At 44.2% G+C, this 26,348-nt stretch overlaps 1 protein-coding gene and 1 long non-coding RNA gene across 5 annotated transcripts in view; one reads left to right on the top strand and one right to left on the bottom strand.

The window, feature by feature from the left end:
- The window catches only part of GPC3 (glypican 3), a 239,340-nt gene that overhangs the window by 158,202 nt on the left and 54,790 nt on the right, over positions 1–26,348 (bottom strand). The window lies entirely within an intron of this gene.
- Positions 456–24,597, top strand: LOC309361818. 2 transcript variants are annotated; one of them, XR_014164653.1, is made up of 4 exons: positions 456–1,593; positions 18,072–18,189; positions 19,534–19,711; positions 24,268–24,597. It is a non-coding gene; the product is annotated as an uncharacterized lncRNA (long non-coding RNA). The 2 variants fall into 2 exon arrangements; XR_014164654.1 differs by lacking the exon at positions 24,268–24,597 and having other exon boundaries at positions 19,534–19,849.

A 26,348-nucleotide genomic window follows, 5' to 3' on the forward strand; every position in this document is an offset into this window, starting at 1 on the left:
ATCAGTACAAGAAATCCAGAAGCAGGCCTGTGCCCAAAATGAGGCAGGGGTTAGGATCCAAGCCAGCAATCAAGGGAGAGGGAAATAGGACACATCTTGACACAAGAGAGGACTAAGGAGCAAGCTTTGAGGCTAAGGCTTTAGAAGACCTTGATGCAAGATGACAATCTCAGACGGTCTGTGGGTCTATGAGACAGTCCTCCCCCACCCTGGGAGTCTGCCTGGGCTAATTATCCCCATATCAACCCTGAATTACCGGCATGGCTGGGGTCCGATCGTGTGGGAGTCAGCCATTTCTCAACACCGGAAACAGGAAGCCTGTCTACTGATATTCTTGATCAGGTAATCCAGGAAATTAAATCTGCTCCACTTCCAATATTTAGTATCCAGTCGTTGCAAACTGTTCACAGTTACTGGTTAACATGAGGTAACTTAATGATGGTGACTTTAAAGATGAGTTTCTTTTTTGCAAACCTCTTGAAATGACAACTACTGCACGTGATGTATTTGACACAGTTGGTTCATTTCTGAAAGAGCATAAGTTCTCTTGGGAAAAGGTTTGTGGTGTTTGCACAGATGGTGCTCCAGCTATGCTAGGATGTCGATCTGGATTTCAACGTTTGGTACTGAGTCACCAAAAGTCATCAGAACTTACTGTATGATTCATCGGCAAATATTAGCAATGAAGACACTGCCACAAGAGTTACAAGAAGTAAAAAAAGCATCATAAGTTCTGTCAATTTTGTAAAGGCAAGCACTTTAAACAGTCAACTGTTTTCACAACTGTGCAACGAGTTGGATGCGCCGAACAATGCTCTGCTATTTCACACTGAAGTGAGATGGTTGTTGAGAGGAAAAGTTTTAAAACGTGTTTTTGAGCTTCGTCATGAACTCACAACGTTTTTTAATCAGAAAGCAAGACCGCAGTTCGAAGCACTTTTCAGCAATAAAAGTGAACTGCAGAAAATAGCTTACTTGGCTGACATCTTTGCCATCTTGATTGAGTTAAATTTATCACTGCAAGGACCAAATGCAACATGCCTCGATTTGTCTGAAAAGATCCAATCATTCCAAATGAAACTTCAGCTTTGGCAAAAAAAAAATTGGATGAAAATAAAATTTACCTGTTGCCTACCTTATCTGCTTTCTTTGAGGAACATGACATTGAACCAGACAAAAGGATTACAATGATAATTTCTGTGAAAGAACACTTGCACATGCTTGCAGACGAAATTTCGTCATACTTTCCAAATCTACCTGACACCCCATTTGCACTTGCCAGACGCCCATTCACAGTCAAAGTTGAAGATGCTCCTGAGACAGCACAAGAGGAGTTCACTGAACCTATTAACAGCGATGCAGCGAGAACTGATTTCTCTACAATGCCAGTTACAAAATTCTGGATCAAGTGTTTGCAGTAATATCCTGTTCTGTCTGAGACTGTGTTGCACCTTCTTCTTCCATTTCCAACAACATATCTTTGTGAAACAGAGTTGCTTGTTGGTTATCAAGTCTAAGTACAGAAGTAGACTTCTTGTGGAAGATGATATTCGTTGTGCTCTTGCAAAGATTGCCCTGAGAATTTCTGATCTGGTGAGAAAGAAGCAATCTCAACCTTTGCACTGATGTTGGCTTTTTACGCATACTGTGGCAAAATGTAGTAATGTAGTTTACTGTTGTAATATTAAGACTGTTACCCATGCTACACCATGCTTCAAGACAAAATTTCATTTATTTGTAATTAGAAATAAATATTTCACAATATATAATTACATATTGTTTTGTGATTAATCACTATGCTTTAATTATGTTCAATTTGTAACAATAAAATACATCCTGCATATCAGATATTTACATTACGATTCATAACAGTAGCAAAATTGCAGTTATGAAATAGCAGCGAAAATAGTTTTATATTTGGGGGTCACCACAACATGAGGAACTGTATTAAAGTGTCGCGGCATTAGGAAGGTTGAGAACCACTGTCCTAATCCCTCTCACTCCCAGCATGAACGGACCATCAGTGGGTACCAGTATGGTTTGCTAAAGGCTGATCAAGCACCTGTATGAAAGTCAACATGGTCAGAGGCTAAGAAGAAACACGCAACAAATGCACATACTGTATCTTTCCAACCATTGTTTTGCAATGGTCAAATATGCAAAAATGCTGCTGGAAATGAATTTTTCAAGCCTGTATCAGTTGGTGTAAGTAATACATTTTCACCTCTTGTGTTTTAATTTGCTTTTCTCAAATACTAGCTCCTTGTGGGAAAGAACAGCAGCATGTTGGGGGTGGGCACAAGGGGAGAAAGTAATTTTTCTTTTTAAGAAAAAGTGTGTGTGTGTGTGTTTTGTAAAACAGGGAAAGGGCTGATTCCCAAACCCGCATGGAACCTGCTCCATGCCATCCCAGGCAGATGCAACCGCTGCTCATCCTGGGTTGCAGCAATGCTCATGGCTTCCTAACTACATTATCTTGACATTTAGAAATATTGCTTAAGGAAGTATAACTGGCACTTAGAGGGTTCCCAGATATTTTCTGATATGCAGAGCATCAGTGAAAACAGTGGGGTGTAATTAATTTTCAGAAGGAAGAAAACAGAGAAAGACAGACTCCTCTCTCATACATATATTTTAGCAACTAGGAAAATGCACACTTTCAATTCATGAAGATACAAGGACATCCACCACAAAGACAAGAGAATCCCATCAGACAGGTGTTACTGTGGTGTTGTCAAGACCCACATTTTAGCAGCTAAAGGCTGAAACTGACGGCACTCCGCTGCTCTCATGCTTTGGTTCTTAGTCGAGTTGAGAAGCCAATTCTGGGACAGATACACAGTTCATGGTCTTGGCTCAGCTGACCTTCTCATTCTAGAGCACCTTTGAATTTCTTTTTAATATTCTGATGTTGGCTGAAGGGAAGTGATAATCTCAAAGCTCTGGAAGGCACCAGACTGGGAAAAACCACTACGTTCTCTGACACTTTGGGGAAACCTTTTCTTTCAGGCAGGCAAAAGGAAACATTTACGGTATGTTCTTGGCTTTGTGCTTCCAAATTTATCAAAATACTGCCATTCCAAACTTTTGGGCAAATAATGCAACTTAGACCAAGAGAAGCTATGGACTTCAAAAACTCACCTCTGCCCTTTTACGTGTTAAGGACAGCAGACTATGAGAAGTTTTCCAGGAAATAAATTGCCCTTTTGATGGCAGAAAGAAGAGATACTAAAGACAGGTCCCTGCAGATGGCCAGCTGTTGTGAAATGCCCTATATGCCATTTCATTTATGAGGAAATGAATTTGTGTCTATATTCTCTGGCTGTGTTTATCATTTCCCCTCCCCTAAGCAACAATGTGCTTCCCCTCCCCCTACACATGTAAATAAGATTTCCTCATCTTAAGAATCATAGAATCATAGAGTTGGAAGAGACCACAAGGGCCATCGAGTCCAAACCCCTGCCAAGCAGGAAACACCATCAGAGCACTCCTGACATATGGTTGTCAAGCCTCTGCTTAAAGACCTCCAAAGAAGGAGACTCCACCACACTCCTTGGCAGCAAATTCCACTGTCAAACAGCTCTTACTGTCAGGAAGTTCTTCCTAATGTTTAGGTGGAATCTTCTTTCTTGTAGTTTGGATCCATTGCTCCGTGTCCGCTTCTCTGGAGCAGCAGAAAACAACCTTTCTCCCTCCTCTATGTGACATCCTTTTATATATTTGAACATGGCTATCATATCACCCCTTAGCCTCCTCTTCTCCAGGCTAAACATGCCCAGCTCCCTTAGCCGTTCCTCATAAGGCATCGTTTCCAGGCCTTTGACCATTTTGGTTGCCCTCCTCTGGACACGTTCCAGTTTGTCAGTGTCCTTCTTGAACTGTGGTGCCCAGAACTGGACACAGTACTCCAGGTGAGGTCTGACCAGAGCAGAATACAGTGGCACTATTACTTCCCTTGATCTAGATGCTATACTCCTATTGATGCGGCCCAGAATTGCATTGGCTTTTTTAGCTGCCACGTCACACTGTTGACTCATGTCAAGTTTGTGGTCAACCAAGACTCCTAGATCCTTTTCACATGTACTGCTCTCAAGCCAGGTGTCACCCATCTTGTATTTGTGCCTCTCATTTTTTTGCCCAAGTGCAATACTTTACATTTCTCCCTGTTAAAATTCATCTTGTTTGTTTTGGCCCAGTTCTCTAATCTGTCAAGGTCGTTTTGAAGTGTGATCCTGTCCTCTGGGGTGTTAGCCATCCCTCCCAGTTTGGTGTCATCTGTAAATTTGATCAGGATGCCCTTGAGTCCATCATCCAAGTCGTTGATAAAGATGTTGAATAAGACCGGGCCCAAGACAGAACCCTGTGGCACCCCATTGATGAGCACCCTTTGGGTTCGGTCAGTCAGCCAGTTACAAATCCACTGAGTGGTAGCATAGTCAAGACCGCATTTTACCAGCTTCTTTACAAGAATATCATGGGACACCTTGTCAAATGCCTTGCTGAAATCAAGGTAGGCTACATCCACTGCGTTCCCTTCATCTACCAGGCTTGTAATTCTGTCAAAAAACGAGATCAGGTTCGTCTGACATGACTTATTTTTCAGAAATCCATGCTGACTATTGGTGATCACAGCATTCCTTTCTAGGTGCTCACAGACTGTTTGCTTAATGATCTGCTCTAGAATCTTCCCTGGTATTGATGTCAGACTGACTGGGCGGTTATTATTTGGGTCCTCTCTTTTCCCCTTTATGAAAATAGGGACAACATTTGCCCTCCTCCAGTCTGCCGGGACTTTGCCTGTTCTCCAGGAATTCTCAAAGATGACTGCCAGTGGTTCTGAGATCACATCTGCCAGTTCTTTTAATACTCTTGGATGCAGTTCATCTGGCCCTGGAGACTTGAATACATCTAGACTAGCCAAGTATTCTTGTACTATCTCCTTAGTTATTCTGGGCTGTGTTTCCTCTGCTGAATCATTTGCTCCAAATTCTTCAGGTCGGGCATTGTTTTCTTTATCGGAGAAGACTGAGGCAAAGAAGGCATTGAGGAGTTCAGCCCTTTCTGTGTCCCCTGTTTGCATTTCACCATCTTCTCCTCTGAGTGACCCCACTGTTTCTTTGTTCTTCCTTTTGCTACGAACATACCCATAAAAGCCTTTTTTGTTGCTTTTAACCTCTCTAGCAAACCTGAGTTCATTCTGTGCTTTACCTTTTCTGACTTTGTGTCTACACGTGCTGGCTATTTGTTTGAATTCCTCTTTGGTGGTTTCCCCCCTTTTCCATTTTTTTTACACATCCTTTTAAAATCTTAACTCAGTTAAAAGTTCTTTAGATAGCCACTCTGGCTTCTTTAGGCACATTCCATGTTTCCGTCTCATTAGTATTGCCTGAAGTTGCAGAACCGAGGGCACCGATTCATTGTCTGCTCACTTGGCAGAAGTGTGCAGATGCCGTCGCTAGATTAGGACCTCAGGCATCTCAGGCATCCCTGACGGCACCTGCTCCTTCAGCCGTTGCAGACAATCCTCCACCTTACCCTAAGATTTCACCCCCATCGCAACCTTGCCAACCCCTCCCTACGCCTCAGCCCACATCCACCCCCCATCCCTCCTTTGCCTACCCCAGCCCCTGCGTGCTCTTCCACTGGAGCTGTACGCGCCGCGTAATGTGCGAGGGGCTTCCTTATTCTATTCTAAGAGAATTAAGGAAAGCCATTACTGATTCTGGCCTCAAATCTTCCTATGTGCTGGGGATGCTGGAGGGGATCACAAATGGTTACACAATGCTAACTCAAGATTGGAAGGATTTGATGCAAATGCTTTTATCTCCTGCTCAGTATGTAGTTTTTGAAAGCGAATTTAAGCATAGCGCAGCAGCTCTGGCTGATCCACAGCATGCAGCCGCTCAACTCTTTGGTGCTGGTCTGTATGATACTATACCAGCACAGGCGCAATTGACACCTTTGCATTTTTGTCGCACCGCGACCTGCGTGCAACGGCCTTTCGGAAAGTCCCTGTCTCAGAGCAACCACTGAGCTTCTTTGTTAATATTAAGCAACAACATTCAGAGCCTTACCATCAATTTATAGATAGATTGAAAGAATCAATCAATCACCAGGCAGATTGATGACCCTACAGCTCAAAATGAATTGATGAAAAAATTGGCTTTTGAAAATGCTAACACCGACTGCAAGAAGGCATTGCAGTCAGTTGTACATTGCCCCAAATATGACCTGGCCGATATGATTCAAACCTGTGCAGATGTAGGAAGCCAGAGCCATGCGATTTCTTTGCTTGCCGGTGCCATCCAAACTGGCAATAAACCAACAGGCAACTACTTTAACTGTAAGCGCCCAGGTCATTTTGCTAAACAATGCAGAGCCCCTGGCGGATAATACCCCCATCTTCGTTAAAAAAAAAAAGTGGGAAATGGAGATTTGCTTCTGTGTCTCATTTCCTGCCTTAATATAAATTCCATGATACTGCTCATTTTCAGTGTTTTGTTTTTGCCCCTTTCTGCTTCCGCTCCTAATAGCGGTGATTCCACACCAATAAATGTGTGGGAATCGTTTGCAAAAACCCTCAATGTTTCTTCCTTTTGCCTAACTCAACAGGTATCAATAGGTGAAATCCTTGGTTCTTGCCTTATCCCTGTTTGCCATGACCCTTTTGATATGCAAAATGATACCTGGTTTTATTCATCCCTACCCCAAAATGATCTCTTCGCACCCTTGGTTATTCCGGTTACCATCACTGGAGTAACCAACTGCGCTGATGCCCATCTCTGGCAATTGATTTGTTGACCCCATACGTGGCCTCCTTTAATGCCACTTGTGCCCGTATGGTCAATTGCACAAAAACCAACTGTGTGAAAATGGGCAAGGATAATAATTTTAACTGCTCTAATTATGTAAACATTGCATATATATATAAATATACAGAGCTGCCTAAAGGCTGGTTCTGGTCGTGCCCAGGTTACACATTCAATTATATTCCAGCAAACATTAGCCATGGCACACCTTGTTGCTTAAGCCGTTTGTCCATCATTTTACCCAAGAAGCATCATTTATCCCACTCTCGATATCGGCGCTCTGTGGAATTGACTAATGATTGTGATGATTCTGTTTCTATTGAAGGCTTTCCTTCAATAGTAAACTTCAGAAGAGCACGATCACTCGCGCCTAATGATTCTTCCTCTTCTACCCCACTAACCAGGTCATCAACATTGGTTAGGACCAGATCTAAAATGGCTGTTCCTCTTGTTGCTTCTCCCACTTTCTGGACAATGAAGTTGTCTGCAAGGCCAGTGAGGAATCTGTTTGACCGTATGCTCTTGGCTGAGTTTGACATCCAACAAATATCCGGGTAATTGAAGTCCCCCATTACTACTATCTCCCTTCCTTTTGCATGCTTGGCCATCTGTTCCAGGAAGTCTTTGCTCAGTCCGTATTAAATATACTGGCTCAGTTGAGTCATTGGAAATTAGGCTAGGAAATCTGGAACAAGCAACAACATGCTCACTCCTTAAAAAAGGAGTCCTTCCTGTTACGGAAAAATCTAGGTGTGAGGCTGCTCAGTCCCCCAGCTGGTCGGGCAGTGTCCGTGGGTCCCTGCGGAATAAAGAAAGGAGTCCAGCCACCAACCGGAGCAAATAGCTGTAGACTAAAGTTTATTGTGCAACAGGTTCAAAGAGGAATTTTGAATCCCGAGGATGGGGTGTCAAGGACTTTTAAAGGTCCTTGTCACCCCATCCTTGACAACCATATGTCAGGAGTGCTCTGATGGTGTTTCCTGCTTGGCAGGGGGTTGGACTCGATGGCTCTTGTGGTCTCTTCCAACTCTATGATTCTATGATTCTAGGTTTCTATCTTATCCCAGCATTCAGTTCGTTGAGCATCATCACTACATCATTGCTACATCAGAAAAGGGGAGGGTTATACGTGATTAACACAGGAGGAATGTGTTGGGGCAACAGGCAGATACAGGATATGTATTGGGAAGTACATTCTAAGCACCTACTACAAAGGGACAATAGAACTTTGGTTTGCATAGTCTGCCACCTGGGCAAGGCCAGAGGAGTGCCTTTGCCCAGCGATTGACACCTATGAGTACCTTCCTGTGAATACATGACCTCCCACTTGAGGGATTATGGTGGGGACCAAGTGGCTTCCAAGTCCTTGGTCAATGAAGCAAATGGGCGGTGGAATGAAGGAAACTGGCAAAGGAGTTGATTTTATATTATTTTTAAAGCTAGGTAACTTCCCTGAGCTGTCAAGTCAAAAGGATACGTTTTTTGCATAATATTTGTAACATTTAAATATGTCCCCCCATCCCCGTAATATCCAAAACATTCCCTACCCCCACCTAGGACACCATCAGCTATAAGGCAGGGTGCTGAACTACAACTCCCATCGGCCCCAGCCAGCATGGCCAATGGCCAGAGATGATAGCAGTTCCAATTCAGCAACATCTGGAAGGTCCAAAGGTCCATATCCCCTGCTGTAAGGGGCTCAAGCAGACCAATTCACTACCTGCTCCATTGCCCAATTTTATTTTCCAACATTCTGGTGGCTCTTGGAGGCCACTGAATGTGCTCAGTTCTCATTGCAGGGGATTATCACCTTTGGGTTCCTTAATCTTATGTTCCATACTTCCACAACCTCAGTATCCACGTAAGCCTGGCAATACCACCCTCTTGCTTCTCTTTAGCTATCCTTTGGCATGTTGTAAACAAAAATGCACCAGTCTTGTTGGCACTCTGCCACTTGAGTTTGGCATTGGGGGAACCCGCCTTCTCCTTTTTCCTGCTTTAAATGAAAAAAACCCAAGAGGGCATCCATAGTCAGAAAAAAAATGAGAACATGCCTCTGTAATGTGGAGAGAGGGGAGGGAGAGGGAATGTCCTTTACAATACTTCTAAAGTCTGGACTTTATAATAATACTGGAAGCCAGAAGCATAAAAGCCTCTGAGAACAAATCCATTATTTGTAGCAGTTCAGGACAGTTGTAATGGAATGTGCACTCTGTTGGAATAATGAATTTCTTTCCCCAACCTTTATTTATTATTTTTAAGTCCTGTGCTTTGCCTTCCAAATGGAACTCTGCAGCCTATAAAGGCTTGCAAGAACACCAGGAAGAAAAAAAAGGTGGTGGAGTCTCCTTCTTTGGAGGTCTTTAAGCAGAGGCTTGACAACCATGTGTCAGGAGTGCTCTGATGGTGTTTCCTGCTTGGCAGGGGGGTGGACTCGATGGCCCTTGTGGTCTCTTCCAACTCTATGATTCTATGATTCTATACATTTTAGACAGGCTTGGCTTTCCTTCAGGCTCCCTGGAGAAGAGGTTTAAGGCAGCAAAAACTACCGGTACTTTGCTGGAGGAGACGAAAGATCCATCTAGACCAGGTACTCTCCCCACAACAGCAGAAAGGTGGTGATGATTTGTTAAACTTATCACTTGCCTTTATATATATACAGAAAGTAATTCAAAGAGATGTACAACAACAACAAAAAAATATGTAACACATACGTTAAAAGGAGCGTAAAAGACAAATTGGAAAGAACAATCATCTGTAATCTTGCAACTTCTCTCTGGCTTCTCAAGGAAGTAGCTCCCTGGTATGCAGAGAAGACACATCCAAAACACAGCTTCCTTTTTTAATGTTGGGCATCACAAGCTGCCAACTGGGAGGAGAATTCACATTCTATAGCCAGATTTCTTAAATGACGCTGCAAGCTGAGGGATAACAGAGAGACTTGGTAATCTGCTTCCTCTGGCCATCCTTCTTCCTTAGACCAAGACCAGTTGATACTCCATGGCAACAATGAATTGCTTAAATGATTGCTTCCAAATTCTCCAGCTCCAGCATGCATCCCAAAAAAAGGGGCTTTTACCTAGTGGGACAATTATCAGTTGGCTGGAGCCAAAGATCTCCTTGCAAAATCACTTCAGAAATGGAGACCAGAATTTTCAGCTGACAAAACAAGCCATCATGAATCAGAGAGGAGCAAGATCATTTCAGGGGTCCAATCAGCTAACCAGAGAACCAGAGGAAATAAACCCAGATGAGGAGATAGAGAATACATGTGAACATAAAGAGGATGACCCTAGAGCCGTGGAAGAAGAGCATGGTGTTATCATGCAACTCCTGCCTCTTTCATTAATAAACTCCACAAACAATGACAGCCTCCATGCTCCCAAATGTCATATCAACACCTGTGAACTCAGTCAACACTAGACTTCAAGTGCCTAGCATCTCAGATTTATAAATTTTGAAACGGCAACTCAACTTGCCAGACTGGCTCAGGGCACTTTTAGAAAAAGGGGGAACTTGTTGGTTGCAACCTTTCATGGACTTTGTCAACAAGCACAAGGACATCTGCCCACCAACAGCACACATGTCATCTTGGACTGGCCCCAATTGTAACACAGATATAGCTTAAAGATTTATGATATTCCATTCTGCCCTCCCCATTCCCCCCACCCTGCTCACAAAGCTCATTTACCATCCTCCTCTCCTTTCTTAAATAAGCATATCGAACAGAACCACCACAGTTGACACTTTGCTGACTTAACAGTCATGATTATTTATGTTGTGTGTTATAAAGTTCAATAAAAAATATTTTTTGGGGGGGGAGTGGGAGGTCTTTATGGACCAGGTTGCTTGGAAAGAGAAAGAGAGTGTTGGGGCAAGGGGAGAGACCCAACCTTCGCTTGCTTATTTAGAAAGATAGAAGCAGAGAAGCACTAGTGATGTCTTTGATCAGGGGTCAGCAAACTTTTTCAGCAGGGGCCGGTCCACTGTCCCTTAGACCTTGTGGGGGAACTGGACTATATTTTGGAAGAAAAAAAATGAATGAATTTCTATGCCCCTCAAATAATCCAGAGATGCGTTTTAAATAAAAGGACACAGTCTACTCATGTAAAAACACGCTGATTCACAGACAGTTCACGGGCTGGATTTAGAAGGCAATTGGGCCGCATCCGTCTCCCAGGCCTTAGTTTGCCTACCCATGTCTTTGATATACAGCAGGTAGCCAGGTGAAAAAGCCAAATGCCACCTGGAGCAATGTCAAGTTCATTATGATATACAGTGGTACCTCGGGTTAAGTACTTAATTTGTTCTGGAGATCTGTTCTTAACCTGAAACTGTTCTTAACCTGAAGCACCACTTTAGCTAATGGGGCCTCCTGCTGCCGCTGCACCGCCAGAGCCCGATTTCTGTTCTTATCCTGAAGCAAAGTTCTTAACCTGAAGCACTATTTCTGGGTTAGCAGAGTCTGTAACCTGAAGCGTATGTAACCTGAAACGCATGTAACCCAAGGTACCACTGTAAAAGGTAACAGATAATGATTACAAGTATTGAGCCTGGGGTTGCTGTAGAAAATAAGCAAGAACAGAAGTCTTGACAGTAGCAGTGATGGGATCAGCAGCAGAGGAGGAAGAAACTGGCAGTATAGTGATCACATGCAAACTATTTGGGGCTATTTAATGAAATCCTCACATCTTGTCACAGGCTGGAAGTAACAATAAAGGTAAAGGGACCCCTGACCATTAGGTCCAGTCGTGACCGACTCTGGGGTTGCGGCGCTCATCTCGCTTTACTGGCCAAGGGAGCTGGCGTACAGCTTCCAGGTCATGTGGCCAGCATGACTAAGCCGCTTCTGGCGAACCAGCGCAGCGCACGGAAGTGCCGTTTACCTTCCCGCTGGAGCGGTACCTATTTATCTACTTGCACTTGCTTTCGAACTGCTAGGTTGGCAGGAGCAGGGACCGAGCAACGGGAGCTCACCCCTTCGCGGGGATTCGAACCGCTGACCTTCTGATCAGCAAGCCCAGGGCTCTTTGGTTTAACCCACAGCACCACCTGCGTCCCTCGGAAGTAAAAGTATTTTGTCTTAAACAATTGAAGCTGGTCTCTTGGAGTAATCGGCACAAGTAATCTGGTTATCAGAAGAAAATAATTAACACCTCCTGGAAAAAAATGGCTTGGGGCCCTAATTCCACTACGGAATGGTGAAGCTCCCAGGGCCACTGGCATGATAATTCCTGAGCGCTCTCTCCAGTGCTGTGGGGTCTGTTTTGCTGATTTTTTACTGTTTTGCAGTGTGGAGCGGTGATCAATGAAATGGTCTGGGAGAGGGCATAAGTGGCACAAACTTTACCCAGGAGCTGCCTGAGCAGGTGTTCAGGCTCATAATCAGACCTTTGAAACAGTAAATAAGTAAATAAGCAGAACCCGGTCAAGAATGGCAGCCATAGGGACAGAATCTTAAAATGCCTTAGCTACAATTCCAGCTTTAAAAGCGAATTCTTGAGCTCCAGCAATTAGCAGTTTCATCATGTGATTTTTCTGCACCACACTCAGCCACCAGTGGGAGGTTTGCTGCTGCCTGGCTCATTGGTTTTACTATTCCTCTCTAGTGGAGGAAAATGCTACACTGAATGTCCAGGGGGCACTGGGGGAGCAACAGAAGTTGTCTAAAATAATTGTTCCTTGTCATGCAAATTTCATCAAAGCAAAAACAAACTGGAGGTTTGCAGGAAGTGGAAGTGCCCAATAGCCCAGTCTTCCAGCTGGCTTTGTCTTCTTTTTCTCTCCCCCCCTTGGGCACTGTGGCATTTGCCCATTCCTTGTGATTTTGTTTGTACAGGGGGGGTGGAAATAGTTAATATAGATTGACCAATGAGAAAGCTCAGAGGTGGAGCCTACCTGGTTTTGAGGCTCAGCCCAGGGGTTTCACCATTGGGAGATAGAGGAGACAGAGCCAGTAAGATGAACATAGCAGTTGTGACAACTAGAGTGAGAGACAGGGCTAGAACTGAGAGAGAAGAGTGTGACAGTGTGAGATAGTGTCACATCTAGTTAAGGGAGTGCATCTGAGAAACCGTTCTGAATATATTTAAAACTTGTTTGTTCTTCAATAAACTTTAATCTTCGTTGTTTACAATCTGACTGAGACTCAGTATTTCACCAGAAGAAACCTGGTTGGTGGCAGCGGAAGAATAAAGCAGTGGTGTACAGGTCAATAATCCGTGAAACGACCAGGGGCTCTGTACGAACGCCACAGGCACCCTCAAGACTTTGGCTTACCATGTGGCCATTATCCGTTCCCATCCCTGCCATGAGAAGTGCTGCTCTCCTTGGGCCAGAAGAGTTGGGTCCCAGGAGGAGTTCCCAGCCAACCTGCCCATTCATGGGTCCTATTTAACACACATCTGTCCTCCTAAGCATTGAGAAGATTTGGTTGTTCTGCTCTGAAAGTTAGGAGTGTTTGTGTTGCACCACTGCTGCTTGATTTTACTTGCAGAATGTTTAAAAGGTTGTGTTGGTTTGGTGAAATGACATTTATAAATTTTATAAATGTTTGGACGGTTGAAGGTAAGATGCTGAGAACATTTTCTGTTTGGACACAACTGCATCAGTTTGGGCTAATATAATGGGGGCTGGTGGGGCTGGGTTTTCTTTTAAGGATTTGTGCTTTCATTTCATTTTACTGCTGCTGCTCTGTAGGAATTGATTCATTTTAAATGGATTTTTATTTTTGTACTTAATCCTCCGCCTCCCATTGCTGCTTTGAGCTTTGCTGAAATGGCTACTATGCTTATTGAATTGGTTGGTGAGATGCTGCCTGTGTTATGGGAATGCTGTTATGTTTATGACCAGAGGCTGCCCCACTGCCTAGCCCTCTGCTCCCCACACACACACACACACACACCTGACCAACCACCCCTTATACCCCATGCACATTTTAGTGGAGGGGAAACAACTCCCAAGGGTCCGGCCAGATCCACGTGCTGCAGCTGCTTGGCTGCCTATCAGAAGCTATGTAAGCATGATGACACCTTACATTTTATGCATATAGGAAGGTATGAACTGTTACAGAAGTGGAAATACACTTTGTTACCTATCAGTTACACAACAATTAATTATGGGATTTTGTGGCAAGGTATCTACTAATTAAATTAGGAGGAAACTGCTACCTCTGCATGCAAATTTTGAAAGCCAAGTCCTCCCTCCACTCCTCAAGAGCAATCTGGCATCAACTTGCTGCTTTAATGGAGGGATCATGTTTAATAGACTCTTCTCTTAGACCTTTGCATTTATGGGAAACGCAGCCATGTGTACTGGCTGACAGTGGCAGCAATGACGCTTATAATGTGTGGCTTCTTAGCAAATATTTAATTACCAAAGGTGAGGAGGGAGGTGGTCCTCCCTTGCAGGGCTCATCTTTCATTGCTCCGTTAATCCTTTACAATTTATGCACTACACTGGAATATAATTGCAGGAAATAACCCAAGGTATATTTTAAAGCTTAACCACAGTTACTTGTTAAATATTGCTTCACTAAGCCTTCACACTGCGCATTCAAATTACATTGTTTTCAGCAATCTTTGAGGATGAGCCTATAAGGTAGGTCAGCATTATCCACATATTGCAAGGGGGGGAGATGCTGAGAAATGTATTTACACTTTTATATCCAGTCTTTCTTCCAAAGAAATCAATGATTTCCCTCTGTCCATCATCTCTCTCCCTACACCCCTTTCATCTTCACAACAAACCATGCAAGAAAGATTAGGCTGAAGGGAGTTTGTCAGCTCCTAGGATTCTTTGCAGGGAGGGGATGTGTTTTAAGTGTAAGGTGTGTGCATAGCCAGAGAGAGAGATGGAGAGAGACTGGAACAAAATCACTCAAAGTGCTTCAGGGCCAAGTGGGTATTCAAAACTGGATCTGCTTGGTCCTAGTCTGCCATACTAACCACTGAACCATTGTAGCTTGAGAGAAAGAAAGGGAGTAGGTTGCTTAATGCTAATGGAGACAGGGCACTATGGACAAGAGAACTCTTAAATACAACATGGCAACACCTATGAAGAGTCAGAATTAGTGGAGCGGTCACTCCTGCACCTAAGACAAAATCTCCCATTAGGCATCCCAGTTTGACTTACATTTTGTGTTATGTAAGGGATATCCAGTATCATATAACCAACATGCATATTGCACGAAGGAGTTAAGTCCATAGAATAAGTTGTCCAGCTAGGCTTAGCTAGGTCACATCCCCTCACCTCACCCAAAGAGTTTGGGTTACCAAACTCTTTGTTCTCTCCCTTTCCACCATGTGAACCCTACCAGTAAGGAGAGGCGTAGGAAGGGGGTGCAGGGGCTGCAGCCCACCCCAGGTGTCATGACTGAGGGGGTGACAAAATGGCAGGTGAGTGGGCAGCACACCTCGCACCCAGCGACAGCAGCTCTTCTGACCCAGCAGCAGAGAGCAGCCCTCCTCAGCCGTGGCAAGGCACACCCAACTGCAGCAGCTCCATTGCTGGGTCATCTCTGAGCCAGTGCACAGAGCAGGAGAAGAGTGAGCAGCAGCTTCCCTGCCCCTCTCCTACCCTGAACTGTGGCACGTGGGAGGGCACCCTCCGCACCTCGTGCCCCTCAGGAGCATGCCCGCCCTGGGCAGCAAAGGCATATGCTCCGCCGCTGCCAGTAAGGAGGTCTAAGCTGGAACGTGGGTGGAGCTGTGGTCTAACTCACTGAGCCTCTTGGGCTTGCCGATCAGAAGGTCAACTGTTTGAATCCCTGTGATGCGAAGAGCAATGGTTGTTCTGTTACAGCTCCTGCCAACCTGGAAGTTCGAAAGCATGCCAGTGCAAGTGGATAAATAGGTACCGCTGCGGCGGGAAGGTAAATGGTGTTTCCGTGCGCTCTGGTTTCTGTCACAGTGTTCTGTTGTGCCAGAAGCAGTTTCATCCTACCACATGACCTGGAAAGCTGTCTGTGGACAAACGGCGGATCCCTTGGCCTGAAGCGAGGTGAGCGCCGCAAACCCATAGTCGCCTTTGACTGGACTTAACAGTCCAGGCAGAGCCGTCTTTCTCTTTGGGCTTACTGGTGCATTGCGCCAGGCTACAGGCCTCTCAGGGGCGCCCAGGCGAGTCTCGCCAGCTGCACCCTGCCACCTATATGGCTGGCGACAGTGGGGGAGGAAGGGGGGAGTGGTAAAGCATCTGAAAGCACCAGCACCCCCCCCCGGCAGGCCAGTGGGCATGCCAATTGGCAGCCCCGACGGGCAGGCGGATGGCACAGCTGTGCCAATCGGCAGCCCCGGTGGGGCTCCTTCCCTCCCAGCAAAGCAGCTCCTCTGTCCCCCTCCCTCCCCGGCTGACTCTCTGGCAAGCCAGCTGCTCGTGAGCAACAGCACTGGCAAAGCTGCTCCTCTCCCTCCCTCCCTGGCTCACTGTCAAACCACAAAGCGGCTCCCCCTTCCCCCACCACTGGGGCAGGCACCTCCTGGTTTTGCTTTTCAAAAGGGAAAATAACCCATCAGTTTGTTTCCCCTCTTGTCCTTCTCTTTCTTTGGTGTTGTGTGTGTGTGTGTGTCCAAGAGGCAGCAAACATGAGCGCTTCTGCCTCCCAGCCCCGCACCAGGCTCGGCTAAAAGAAGAGGACGGAGCGTCAGCCACCAAACAAAATCGCGGGTTGGGAGGCACACTTTGCCTCCCTCCTCCAGGTCATTTTCACCCACGGCATGGTCAAATTCACCTCTGCAGAAGAGCGTTCTTCTGCTTTAAATGTCCCGTTCAAACCTCAGTTTGCAGAAATGCATTTAGGGATGGCCTCCCCTTTCTGCTTCTTTCTCTCCTCCGAGATCTCTCTGCTAGCTAGCATTTATATGTAGATCAGCTCCTCTCTCCCTCTCCCTTCCCTCCCGCACCTTGGATCGTCATGATGCAAACCTAAGATATGCATTTGTATTATTTAATATTCTTTGTTATTCTTTGTTATTGGGAACGCACTTCTTTGGGGGAGGGGTCAAGTTTTGTAAGGACAGGTAACAGAAGGCACCCCACCTATCAAGTCTTTGCTGGAGAGAAAATGTGTCTGAAGATCTGCATAGGACCTTCTCTACCTGCCTCCCCTTTCTTCTTTTTCTTCTTCCCAGGAGGGGTGGTGGGTTAAAATGAGAAGGAGCTGGATTTGATTTGATCAGTGGCAGTTTATAAATCTTTAAATCCTACCTAAGATAAAATGGATCAGCCCTATAGATGGATATAGATAGATCCCCAGCCAAGCTCTCCTGGGCAGCCCTTGCCACTCTGGTCCTTCAGGTCCTTCGGCTCACCGGGTCTCGCCTGGTGAATGGGGCTTGGGCTACAGGGCACATGCCAAACTTTCTGTGGAGCCCTTTCCAGTGACTGCCACAGAGAAACCCGTTTATTTATTTCTTGGAGTATTTTAATCATAAGATCACAGAACTGGACGGTTGGAAGGGACCCCGAGGGTCCTCTAGACCAACCCCCTCCAGCGCAGGAATCACAGCACAAGCATCTCTCACAAAACCAGTTTGCTCCATCTTCCCTGTGAACAGCCCTTCAGATAGAACAACAGAACCATTCACAGAGTTGGAAGGGAACCACCAGGGTCATCTAGTCCAGCCCATCTAGTCTTTTGCCCAACATGGGGCTTGAAACCACAAACCTAAGAGTAAGAGTCACATGCTTTACTGACTGAGGTTTGCTTAAGTTTCCTGTTTTCTTGGTGGTGTCAGGAAAGGGGGGGCACCGGAGGGATCTTTGCACCACAGCGCCAGATATGCTTAAGAGGGCCCTGCTTCCAGGGCTCCTTTAACCTTTACCTTACCTAAACTGGATCCTCCAAGCTTGGACTGTGTGGCTTAAGGAAATCACCTTGTGTTTCTATACAAGTAATTTACACTTACCTAAATTATACTGCCTGTCTTTTCTTGAAGTTGTTTGGAAAAGCACATGAATCCGACCTTTAAAGGATTTGTAAGAAAACAATTTTAAACCTACCTAATATGTGATCTCTTTCTATGCTGCAGGACATGGAGAATTTTTGAAAAAACATAGAAGGGGATATTTTAAGGGTCTAACAACCTATATTTCCATGCTTTACTTTGCTGAATGTTTTGTGATTTTAAATCTGTGTTGGGCTCCCCCACCAATGAGTACTTGCCCCAAATCTGGATCTAGGCATCCAGGGAAGCCTCCTTTCATTTTACCATATGTGTTTTTCCTTTTAACCAAACAAAACCAACATTACATGTGTAACAGGAAACCACAGTATGACAGGAGTCCTGCTGCGTCAGACCAACAGAACTTGTCCAAACTGCCACCAGGCTGATGTTTCCAGGCACCTTAAAAAAAGACAACATGCTCCCTCCCTCTCCAGGTAGCTAATATTCTGAGACGGAAGGCTGCTGAACTTGAATGTTCCATTTTGCCATCTGTTTGCCTAATCCTTATTAGCTGCTGATTAGCAAGTGGGGGGGTTACAGTTAACCTGTTATGCAAAGGAGTATTTTGCTTTTGCCTACCTGAAATCTACTGCCACCATCACTGGGCAACCCACAAGTTCCAGCAAAGTGAGTGAGGTGCCCTCCCCACCAGTTCCTCTCCACACCTGTCACACTTGGTAGCCCCCCCCCCCCCGAGCACCACCCTTGTTGACACAGCGCAACTGAGAAGCAAATTGTGGCCTGCCATAAAGAATTATGCTGGATATTTGGAGCTTCTTTGTTTTGTACATGAGAGAGATTTTTCAGGAAGGCCTCTCTACACAACATGCACTTCTCCATAAAGTGTTACTTAATTCTTAGAGAACATAATGAAAATGATTTACAGGTGGTACATGACCCCAGTCAAACTAGCAAAAATATACCATTTGCCCAATAACAAATGTTGGAAATGCAATGAGACTGAAGGTACCTTTTACCACCTTTGGTGGACCTGCCCAAAGATTAAAGCCTTCTGGGAAATGATCTATAATGAAATTAAGAAGGTCCTTAAATGGACTTTTCCTAAGAAACCAGAGGCTTTTCTCCTGGGCATGGTTGGCCAATTGGTGCTAAAGAAGGACAGAACCTTTTTTATGTATGCTACCACAGCAGCAAGAATTCTTCTGGCAAAGTATTGGAAGATGCAAGAACTACCTACTCTGGAAGAATGGCAGACGAAGGTGATAGACTTCATGGGACTAGCAGAGATGACCGGCAGAATCCGAGATCAGGGGAAAGAGACAGTGGAAGAGGACTGGAAGAAGTTTAAATTATATCTTAAAAATTATTGTAAAATTGAGGAGTGTTGAGATGTCAAGGGGTAAGAAGTAGAGAAATACAGCTGTAAATATTAAGTTTAAAGAAATTTAATGAAAGGGAACCAATAGATAAACTGATTAAAGGGTTGCTAAAGAACTTTGGAATAAGGATGCAGCGAAAGGGAGGTACGGGGAAGTCAGTATATGTTTAATGTGGTGTATGTTTTTGTTTCGTAATGTGTTTGTCTTTTATTATGTGTTGGAAAAATCAATAAAAAACTTTTATAAAAAAAAGTGTTACTTAATTCTTCAAAAGACAGAAGAAACACTTTTTAAAAAAGGAGTGTTAGTGTCAAACCTGTCATTCCAGCTAACCGCCCATATGGAAACTCAACAAGAGATTTGCAGTGCATTATGTTTTATATGTGATTTAATTGATTTTTTTAGTGGAACAAAGCTCTTTTGTTTTACATTATTCAGTAAACAGACCTCCCATCATGTTCCAATTGCAAGAAGAAGAAGAAGAAGAAGAAGAAGAAGAAGAAGAAGAAGAGGAGGAGGAGGAGGAGGAAGACGACAATTGAGGGAGCCACTTAAAACCTGCTTCAGAATGAAGCAATGACTTTGGAGATAAAATTTACTCATTTGGAGGCCTCAGGTATGAGCAGATTTGTCAAAGCATCACTTTTAAAGCATTAAAAAAAGTATACCAGAGCAATGTAAAATGTAGCCAGTAAACATGCCAGGCTTTGATGTTAGATTTGTACTAGAGGTTTTTTCATAAAAAGAAAACCTAGGATGTAGAATGATCAATTCAGAAAACTGCCTAGACTGCAGGTGAGTTTTCCTACACAGCTGGCAGAAAAATGTGGTCCAAGGACATGCATTTGGCAACCAGCAAAGGGCCTTGCACAAAACAAAACCTTTTTGTTTTATTTTTTTCCCTTTTAAGCTTCCTGGTATCTCCATGCAGAGCAAGAGCCCTTTTTTTCCTGGGTTGCCTCTTCTACAGCAAAGGGTGGGTACCCTAGTCAACTGGCCAGTCAAATATCCCTCCAGGCCCAGAATGCCACCATGCAGGAGGAAGCATCCCTTTCTAACTCTCTCCAGAAAAGTTGGCAGGCAGGCGTGTGTTCTGCAAAGATCCAGTGAAGTGTTGGGTGCAGGTCCAGAAAATACTTATTATTTTTATTTATTAAACTTGTATACTGCCCTTCATCCGTAGATCTCAAAGTGGTTGATGAAAGACTAAAAATATTTGTTTTAATTTCCTTGCAATTCCTCAACTATATGCAACCAAATCTTTTTTTAAAAATCAGTCAAATGTCCAACCCACTGACATTGCGTTGACACCAGCACTGGTTCAACTACCCAGCCAGATAGTTAAGTCCGATACTATTTACTTTCATCTTGTGTTTGGATTGGTTCCTGACATTGCTTCCAGCTACAAAACTCAGGTTAAAACACACAAATTAATCAGCACAGTAAACAGAGAGGCCTTTATACATCTTTAAATAAATAAAAAAAAAAACATTGGCTGTTTTGGAATGGCAGCCTTTTGCTAACATGAAACAACTCTACAGTATATCATTTCGAAATATGCAGTACTCTCAGACCTGTGCAAGCAGAGGGGGGCTCCTCTCTTATTGACTAGGAACATTAATTGGCCATCGCCCAGATTTATTGAAGTTCTAAGCCTATACAGATAAAAGAGCCTATTGCAATCCACAATGAGCAAGCAAACAGAGAAACATTTAATGCTCAACAGTTCCAGTTGCTTACTGGAACTGCGGGCTCTAATTCCTGGGCTGTGTTCCATTTTTGCAAGCACAACATAATTTCCACTTCTTGGATACCTGTTTCATTATAAGAATGCTATCTGTAACAGCAGTGAAGAGGAGAAATGGAACAGTACCAGGTTCCATGAACCCTCAAACGCTACAGTCCCTTAAGGCATATAAGTCGGAAACCTTTCCTCTCAACACTAAGTGCTTCACTATCTCAAGTCCAAGCACCAATTAAAGGCTTAGCAGGGCTCTGGGAGTAAAGGCAACCCCAGCAGTAACCAAGTCTCCCAAGTCAGATAAGAATCTCAGCTCTGCTTTCAAGATTTGAAGGGATGTTTTAATTCCACTGAATGTTTTATGTACCTGGAAATCCAAACAGGCAAGAAATATGTTATCAGGCTGGTCCTCTAAGGAATTCTCTCAAACACACACGCTTCTAGAGCATTAGCTGCCTGGGATGCAACACCATCTTTCATTTGGAAATCTGACTGCATTTTGCAGTTAAATGGCAGCCTAATAGTTTCAGTCTGCAAAAGCTTCCATACCTGAGTTCTAAAATCAGTTTCCAAAGGTGATGGGGCAGGGAATGGAAATGAGAGCAAATGAAGCTTAGGGAACCAGATCATAATAACTCTTGGAGCAGCTACTTTTGTTAACAACACTGAATGCACGGTTATGAGCAAGGAGTGGGATTCACTTGCCTGTCCTTGCACCCATCAAGCTGGAGAAATGTGCTTATGAAAGGGCCACCTGTGCCATCAGCATTGGTTCCCTCGCTCCCTGTCTCCCTCCCTCCCCTCCAACTGTCCCCTGGCAAAAGCAGAGGGCAGAAAGGAAGATGTGCAGGATTCTCCTTGAACTGCTTCCATTCTAGCAGCTCCTTAGAAGTGGCAACTAAGAAACAGTGCCTAAATTTGCTCATTTCCTCTGCCATCTTTGTCTCTGTGTCTTTCTGGACTGAAAGCCCAAGCGTGGGGACTGTCTTGCTTTTATTGAGCTGCAAGCCATCCTGGGTGTCTTCTTTGACTGGAGAGAGGAGTGGAAAATATTTAAATAACTAGGCCTGGTTGAGCATCTTGAACCCCACAATGGCCAAGCAGATATCTCCAGGAAGCTCACAAGCAAGACATGAAGGCAAGGGCCTTTTTCTGCTGTTGACTCTTCTCCCAGCACCTGCTACTTAGATGTACTGGTATATTGCCTTGGAGCACACAAGCTAATTGCTAGAAGATAATTTAGCCTCCAGGAAGGTGTCAATTCCCTCTTAAAGCCATTGGCCATCACTTCATCCTCCACCAGTAAATTCCACAGGTTTTGTGCTGTGTGCTTCTTTCCCCTCCTCCACACCTCCTGAATTTACTGTTAATCAATTTTGTTGAACTTCCAGGTTCTAATAGGCGGGAAGAAAAATCTTCTTATCCCACCTTCACCCCAACAATCACAGATTTATCAACCTCTACTAGGCCCCCACCATCAACAATCTTTTTTCCAAACTAGACAGCCACAACAGCCTTCTCATGGGGGAGCAGCCTCCTGATCACATCAGTTACCTTTTTTCTGCACTTTTTTCTGAAATGAAGAGAGCAGAAACGGCCATTCCTGGATCAGGATAGACCACGGTTGCCTGTGCATTGATAATATCAGGCCTGGCTTACTGCTATGCACTTTATGTGAAGCTATCCTTGGGGATGCAGAATGCAGTGGCAGGATTGCCTGTGGATGCTTATACCTTGGTCAGACCTTTGGGCCTATCTAAATCAGTGCTATCTACTAGAATTGGCAGTGGTCTTTCTCAGCCTCACCCAGAGATGCCAGGAGTTAGACCTGGAACTACTTCCCCTTCCTGTGAAATATAGAGCTGGCTCAGAAATGCTTCCCTGACAGATGAGGTCTTCACTCCTGAGCAGTGTTAGAAATTCAGTTATATAAGCTGGGCACCAAATGGCTCCTTAAACCAGGGTTACAGTCACCAAAACAAAATGTCTAGTTGCCATTTTGAGGCCAGACGACTTTTGAGTTCCAGAAATTCATTCTGATTGTGCAGATGGATAGAATTTTACAGGATGGGGTATTAGTGTGTGAAAACAGGGAAAATCCAAGGATCCCCGGGCATGGTGGAGATGGCAGGTGCCATTCTGGTGCCCAGTCATCTTCACTTGGTTGCAAGTGGCCGGTAGCCAGGTGTAAAAGGCACCTGGTGCCCAGCAAATTCCAAACGATGCTCCTGAGGTCTACTCAGGTAGAGGGAAAAGTTAAGGAAGAACCATGTGTGCTCTGGAAGTAGGAAGGGGAAGGGGTGCCCAAGATGATATAAGCCTCCAAATTCTCTTGGGGGGGAGACTGTGGGAACCGTTATAGGCAGGCTATTCCATCTGCCTTGCCCAAGGAGGGGGGAGCTGCTGTTTAGGTATCTACTTGAATTCATATTGAATTTCCTGTGCATTGCACCAAAAGGAGTAAAGGTGATGAAACTAGGCTGCAGAGTACAGAAATTCCACCTATTCCTGTAATTTCTTGAATCACATGGGTATTGATTTAAACTGGTTCCAAATTTACAGGATATATTAGGACTAAACCTCCAGTCTTTCCTTGGTAAAAAATCAAATTGTCCTATTTAAAGGGTAACACATTTGATATTTTGAAATCATAAAGTGAAGACAGAATGTGATTTTAATAATGCAAATCTATTAGCAACCACCTTAACACTTCAGTTAAACTGCAGTCTATCTCTTTGTAAATGTTCTCTTGCTTGTTTGTTTTTTAAATTGCTTCAGGGTCATAATTTTCAGCATCTACTTTTGGAACACCTTGTTTTTTAAAATCATTCTTTAATGTAATAGGTGGAACTTAGAATGCTTAAATCGCACTGTATTTTTTTTTGTTAATCGTTTCACTGTATTTTTATGTTAATAGTTTGTGCCATTAACTACATTGCTCCTTGGTAATTCCTTTACAATGTTAAGCAGCCCTTCAGAGGGGCAGGCAGAGGCCAGCTGAGCATCATTCTGGTCCTTGCCTGGCCTGCTCTCCCTGCCAGCAAGTGGGTGTGTTTGCACAACAACAGTTGCTTGACCTATGCAGCATCTGCCGGCAGGCAAGAGGTTTTCTGCTGCTGTGGGCTATTGTGTGATGGCTGACTGAGTGGATGAAACTGGGGTGGAGGGAAAGCCCATGGCTTCTCCTCCAGGGGAAGAAGAATGGTTACAGAATCCACATCTACTTGTATCCAATGTGTATGGGGGTGACAAAATGTTTTTGAAACATGGAACCCCTCAACCCCCCCTTTTTAAAAATAAAAAATAATCATTATTTGAAGAAGATGCAATGGAAACTGTGCCACAAGATTGTGGACTTATTGTTTTATCTTTTTGTAAACCTCTTTGAATTCTTTCTCTCTCTTTTTTACAACCCCCACCCTCTTGCAAAGATCTTTCTTCGCCACAACTTGCCTTTCTTCAGTTTGGGGGGCAACAGCCCTAAAGAAAAACAAAAAGCACCAGCTTCCATTTTGCCTCCAACTTGTCTTGCTTGGTTTACTTCTGAAGTTCAAAAAAATGCACCACAAGTGCCATTTAGCTGCCATGCACTATCAAGCAGGCACAGCTGGATCACAAGCAACTTAGAAGTTCACTGGCTTCTGGGGTTTCTTGCTGAGCTGCCTACAGTGAAACAGATTTCAGAGTCTAAATTCTAAGCGCGCCTGCCACTCTCATTAACTGTAATGGCAACCGGGAGAGAAAAGAAATTGCCGAAGGGGAAGTGAACTGAGGAATGTCGAAGAGGAAGCCCCCCACCCCCCGACCCAGTGGCAGAGCACTTATCAAACTTTGCTTTCGTGACCCCATTTTGAGAGATCTGTCTCCCACAGCAGCCATAAGATTAGCAAGCCATCCCAAAACTCTGGCACCACATATTTAATCAAGTTTACTGGAACTGGGTCTTGTGTAAACATGGTACAGCTTTTGCTCTGCAGCTGGAAAGCCACAAAAGGTTGGGCCCATTTCCTTGATCAAAGGAATGCCACACATCAAAATTCTGTTTCCCTCGCCTAGTAAGGTTGCCCTCCACACACTTCCACTCTCCCTACCTCCCCCAAATTGGGCAACTTCATTTCTTGAGTCTAATTCATCTGGTCTTCATAATCTAGCATTAAATCCAAAGCCATTCAAACAGAGCTCAAATGAAGTTAAGAAATGGTTTCTTGCATATCATTTTCACAAGAAGCCATATCCCGCTAAAAAAGAGTTATATAATTACTGCCATCCATTCTGTGTGCTTGGAAAGTTGATGTTGGATCATTCTTTGGGAGAAAGAGCCTCAGATCTTGTCCCAGTCTGATGCTCTAAGCCACACGAACACCCAGGCTCTTGGCTCAGGTGATGAAGTGGTGCAATGTGGCACACAGGAAGCAAACCCATGATGCTGTCAAAAAAGCCAAACATGGTGTCTGCACAACCCTGGTTGTTACTCTTAATGCCATGTACGTAGAGGATTTACAAAATACAAAATATTTGAGGCATAGTCAGGAGAGTTACACTAGTAATCTTGAAATTGCTGTCCTTCCACTAAACATTTTAGATTTCTCAATTCTGCCCACCAAGTCACCCTTGAAAAATGGTAGTACCAATGTAAAAAAACAGCTCCTGTTATTCCATGGTGAGCTGCAAAAGGCAGTAGTATTGTAATTTTTTTTTATTCTCAGATTACATTATGATTTGCAATCTTGCTTCATATTAAAGTGGTCAGAAATGTAATTACGAAAACAATGCTGTTTATGGATGCACATACTTTTAAAAACAAATACAAATTCAATCTGTGTATAAAAAATAATAAATAAGTCACACAAACACTTTGACTCTTGGCACAGTGGATGCGCGAAACCAAATCCACCTCTAAACCCCAGAGGAAAAGGAGGCGTACAAAACAGGCCTGCGCTTGGCGATACAACTCTTCGTCAACAGGCTCATCACAGCTATCTGCCAATCACCCATTCCCACCACCCTTCTGAGTAATACCCCTCCCCACCTTCTCACTATATAGAAAGGTCTGGAAACTTCTGTTTCAGTGTATCTGAAGAAGTGTGCGTGCACACGAAAGCTCATACCAAGAACTGACTTAGTTGGTCTTTAAGGTGCTACTGGAAGAAATTTTTTTTGTTTCAACACCAAGGGGGAGAGAAACATCCTGCATTTCCCTCCTGATTATCATTTCCTTTTGCTCTTCTGTGATTCCCTTCAGTATTTCCCTACTCCCAAGACTGTGTTTCGATACTGAGAACCCATACTATTACGTGCATCCATGTTTTAAAAGTGTCTGGAATTAATTCATTTATTAAGGGTCCTGACTACGCAGCTTGCTCTCAAAGCCTGATGGAAGGCAAAGGGGATGCTAGCTAGACTGCTTCAGCTTCTTGAACCAATTGAGGTGTTTAGGAGTGGGGGAGAGGAGAGCCTGTAACACAGGCATAGGCAAACTCAGCCCTCCAGATGTTTTGGGACTACAGCTCCC

The sequence above is a fragment of the Podarcis melisellensis genome (genome assembly GCF_964234715.1).
Source record: "Podarcis melisellensis genome assembly, chromosome: Z".
NCBI lineage: Eukaryota > Metazoa > Chordata > Lepidosauria > Squamata > Lacertidae > Podarcis > Podarcis melisellensis.